Source organism: Miscanthus floridulus, chromosome 11 (genome assembly GCF_019320115.1).
Source record: "Miscanthus floridulus cultivar M001 chromosome 11, ASM1932011v1, whole genome shotgun sequence".
Classification (NCBI taxonomy): Eukaryota; Viridiplantae; Streptophyta; class Magnoliopsida; order Poales; family Poaceae; genus Miscanthus; species Miscanthus floridulus.
In genome coordinates this window covers 60,945,587-60,950,791 of record NC_089590.1, presented here as the reverse complement: position 1 = coordinate 60,950,791, position 5,205 = coordinate 60,945,587, and the positions used below count along the sequence as shown (strand labels likewise).

Below are 5,205 nucleotides of genomic sequence, written 5' to 3'. Positions count from 1 at the left end.
AAAAAGGGACAAATTACAAAACAGAGTGAAGTACAAATAAAAATCAACTGGGGCGCCCAACATAATTAATAAAAGTAAGTTAAAAACATGGCCGGACCTTCTCCTTATTCCTGGGGGTACTCGAAGAACCTCTTGCCGGCATTTTTGGTTCGAGCGGAAGCCCAGTCTCTGGATCTAATGGATATGGTTGTACATGCAGGTGCTCGTTGCTTGAAGGAAAAGTACGCCAGATATCATGCTAGCGAAACATGGGGGGGGGGGGGGGGGGACTGAGCCAAAATTGCCGGCCAGGGACGAGACCTCTGCGAGGAGCATAGCAGACCAATCTTGCACATGTCCCTAATATGATTGTAATCATAGAAAAAATACATTAGATGATACTAAAGGAAGCGCGGACGAAATTGAAAAAATGTTTACTAGAAAAATTGGAAGATGTGTGCCATGGTCCAATAAATGATGATGCTCATTGCGAAAGCAAAGGGAATGTTCTTGATAAGTACCGCGTCTAGAGGAGGAAGTAGCTGCTGGCCATTAAAGCATCGACAGAAGTGTAGACAAAGGAGACCGGTCCGATTAGGACTGTGGTTGGAACAAATGTGGTAAGGAAACTTGGTTAAATAAGACGTGGATAAAAAAAGGTGCGAATTGCATAGAAAAAAAGGGTGCAGCACGACTCATACTAACCATGTAGGAATGCAGGCGTGGTCATGGAAAACCTCTAAGCGGGCGTCTTCCCAGTCATAACGCCAGCCTTGGGGTATTGTGGTAGATACTAGCATCATTGCAGATTTTAATAGCTTCGCAACATGCTCGTAAGAAGTTAATGCAACAGTATATGCTTGCGCTGAAATGCACGGATCGTACACGACAATAGTGTTATCATGCATCCGCCAGGCAAAACATACCCACCGATATTGAAGAAGAACAGTAAAGAACAGATGAAGAATGCATAGAAAAACAAACAGTAGGGAGACAAACCGAACTGGTAAGGAGTGCAATAACCCTAGAGCATGAGTAGTGTGTTGAGAAAAAAGGAACATTCAACTTACAATTTGGCAAGCAGTAACATCATAACAGATATGGCGTCCGCAAAAGTGTGAGCGTAGAACCGGATCTGATATATCGAACCACCCAGCTAACAAAGAAACCTGTCAAGAGAATGAAAATGGAAAGGTCTGAATTGGTGATGAACAAGAAATCAGAATAGGGCATGGAGTTCAAGGACATGGTGTTTAGATGGCTCGGTGAGGATGGAAACAACGAATACGAGCCTACAGGGAAGCAATGAAAAACGATACAACATATACGCACTATGAAATCCGATTCAACAAAGTGCCTCCAGCGTGCAGGCCCTTCATGAGCATACAATTCATCATCAACCTGCTTATAACGCCGGATAACAGCGTCGACCAGTTCCATTTCCAACTCCGAATTGCCTAGGAACTGAGACTTAAATGCGCAGGTTAGCACTTCAATGTATTTAGGGCAGAAGTGTACAATCCATGGCCTGCATTTCACGGGATTAAACTGTTAGAAATTGGATGTACAACGCACATTGGTGCTGATTTGAAGGTAATTGGACAAAAAATGAAAATTGAAGCACGGAAGGTTTGAGAGGAAAACAGACTCATCAATGTCTTCGACGAAGCTAAGCTTCTTGTGTATATCAGATGCCTTAACCAGATCAATAGTGTATCTGCAACCAAGATCCCAAGGTGACTGTGGACCAGGGAGAGGGTGTCCAGCCCTGGTATGGAAGACAGTGGCTGCGAGGTCATCACCATGAGGCCTTGTGTTTAGATCAGTGCAGCGAGTTGCTTTTACAGGCCTAAGGGTGAGATAAAATCGAGCCATGGCATTAATGGCCCTGATGTCAATGTCGTGCCTATTAAGAACAGCTTGAATAGAGACGTCGGTTGCAATGACACAACGGTCCCCAGCATCTAGAAAACTGCCAGGGGGCAACTCAGGATTCAGTGGATCATTGTTGTTAATCATGTGTTGGCACTTGTTAATGGTTGCATCAATCTGAGTGCACACAATGGACTTCCTCTTGGACCTAATTGTGCAAAAATGGGTACAACATTCAGCGTAGCTACAAACATGTGGGTGGCCCATAGAACACAGGTCTGCATATAAGATTAGCAAAGAGTAAGGACTACAATATATATAAATTGACAGTAGCAAACTAGCACGCAAAAAATTGTGTGAATGCAAATACAATGACAATATGCAAAAAAAAGTCCCAAACTTCTGTAAGGTAGCGTGGTAATACCAAGGGGCGGAGAATGTGCATTAATGGAAGACTGGTAGCTGAATCCATTGACATATGGCTCCATGATGAGGAGTAATACACTCATGAACTTTAGAGCCTCAGTACCAACTGCGGAACTTATTTGCCTTTGGAAATCTGCTGCAGCGACAAATAGAGGACCTGCAGCCTATGTAATACATTGTGGTCAACAAAAAAAATATTTGATGACAATATATTCAAGGTACCATGATGAACAAAGATAAAAGGGTAATTGATTTGTTGGAGTTGAAATACAAGTTAACAAAAATTCGTGTTAAAAAAACAACCAACCTCACGGGGGATCTTAAGGATACGAGACATAAGAACGGAAGCCTCCCACAACGCTAACATGCCAGATTGATTGGGAGAACCTAAATTGGACCTCTGGGATGTGGCCCAATGATAGCAAATTCCAATAGCAGGCCGCAGCTTTTCGAAGGGAAGGCGAAAAAAAAGTATAGTTGCTGTTAATAGAGACATAGGGTGTATAATGCGTGTTAATTAAACAAACATCAGAAGAGAAGTATTTGTGCACCTTGGTCCTCCGCGAACCAACCATATCACAACCATTAGCCGAGAAAGAGCTATCAGCAGCTATCATGGACCTGAGCCGGTCAGATGTGAAGCAACGAATCCGGGGGAATATATTATGTTACATCGATAGTACCCCTAACTCAATACTGTCCAGGTACAGAACCTACATAGTAGAATGGATTGATGACGATGTAGGCACGCGGCAATTGGATTACGAGGTACTAGTTAAAAAATAGAACGCTTAGGTGTATGAAGGATAGTATGATTCGATCAGTAAAGATACCTGCAGAAACAGTGAGCATCCATAAATGTACGGCACTTTGACATTGTTAGCAATATCTGCCTTCAGCTTCAACACCGCATCAAGTAATCGTCGAATAACATACTCAGCCCAGTCATAGGAACATATCTGGCCAGGTTGTTCAATGGTATGCAAATAGTCATCGGGAACACGGTCATGCTTTGCGCAAGGCGCCAGCAGCATTGACATTACAAAAACAACAAATGCTGCTTTGAACTCATCCTGCTCAGTTGTGCTCATGGGACCTTCGTGGTCCCTGGCCACAATGCCTTGTGCAACCTTAATACTGCGTAGGTGCTTAGTATTTATGGGGCTGTCCAGTGTGACCAAGGTTGAATTGTGAACAGAAAGAATGCCTGGTTTGTGAAATATACTCCTTCCGGAGGCAGGTATTCCAAAGACCCTAGCAACATCAGCCTTATTGAAATGAATACGGGTGCCATCTGTGATAAGGAGAGTCTGCGACAATTCATCAACTCTACTCATAAGCCAAGTTGAAAACCGGAGATTGTTCTGCTTCAGTAATGGTAGGTGCAGGAGTCCTTCGAACCCAATTGACCTAACCAACTCAACCTTTTCTGGGCCGAATTTTGATATAATATCATGTATAAATCTGACTGAGCAACGAGATGAAACCGAACCGGGGTCTATGCTAGTAGAGTGAGCTGGTGAGTTTCCAGCATGAATTCCAGCATTACATTGAGGATTATTTGTGCATCCCTGCGGGTACAAATAAACATCACCAAAACTGGATGCAGGGGAAAATATGACCCACTCAGGGAATAAAATGAGAGAAATAAGCATTACATTGAGGATTATATGTGGTATGTGTCAAAACAAATAAGCATGATCATCAGAAGGGAATAAAATCAGAGGGTGTCAAGGCTGTAACAAACCTGAGAAGGCATGTCTAGAAGCCCATCGACGCACAGAGTGGGTTGCAGATCAGCTCGATTCGGCTCCTGTCAAGATATTAATGTGAGAGAGGGCAACTAAGCTCAGATTACATATATATTGAAATCGGTAAGAATTAAGTTCATGCGCTGGACGGGGGTGAATAAGCATGCAAAAGCGGTAAACTGAAATGAAATAAGAAATAAGGCAAACAAGGATTCACTCACCAATGATTTGAACGCTGAATCAGCATCTGGGCGGAATGTTGCTCGAATCAGGCTAGGGTTAGGCTGAGCCGGTCGCGTCAGACGGCACGCGCCTCCGAACTGCTTCCAGGGGGAGCTCATCTCGGAGTTGAGCTTGCGAAACGGAAGGGCAACTGATTGGAGAGGGCATGGCTAGTTATAGATCGAGCAACAGGCTGAAGAAACATTTCACACGGAAGAGGAGCATAAGGCAGTGTGTGTGAACAGAGATACGAAGAATGGGAAAGCGAGTGATATTCCAGCGAAAAGTGAAATGGTCTTGCCGTATTCACTGAGCCGCTGAACTACCCGCATTAAATTGTTTATACAGTAGCACGCCATGTATGCATCGAACGGCTATAGGAGTATAGGTATGGTGGGTACGTGCTGGCGTGCCGCCGGTGATACAAGAACATTTTCGGTCACGGCGGGGCTCGTTCTGGCCGAACAAGTGTGCCGTGAATCCGTGATGTCAGGGGCGCCGGCAGCGTGCTCAGGGACGAGGAAGCGGGAGGCGCCGTGAAGCGGGACGTGGAGAAGATGCGCGAGGGCGCGTCTCCGGAAGCTGAAAGGCTGGATGATGACGATGCCGCGAAACCTGCGTACAGTGAAGCGGTGCATGACGAGGCAGAAAAAGCAAGAACCCAGCTCTGACGAGGGCGAGGGAGCCCGGAGCCCCGGATGAACTCTGAAGTATCACTATATCAAATAACCCGCCTAGGGGGTGATCGAGGCAAACGCTGCTGAAACCATGGAGGTCATGCCGAGCACGGGTTCATGGCTGAAAGTATTGTTGGCTGATTTTGTGTGAGAGAAAAATATTGTTCGTCAGCTAAAAAAGTATAGCTTATAAGTCAAGCGAGCAGGACGGTAGTCAAGGTTGCTAAAACCCAACTGGCTGGCTGGATCATGAAAACGGTCGAAAACGGTATTACAAT

At 44.9% G+C, this 5,205-nt stretch overlaps 1 pseudogene; it reads right to left on the bottom strand.

The window, feature by feature from the left end:
- Window positions 1–537: 537 nt before the first annotated feature.
- LOC136493215 (uncharacterized) lies at window positions 538–4,981 on the bottom strand (annotated as a pseudogene).
- Window positions 4,982–5,205: the final 224 nt, after the last annotated feature.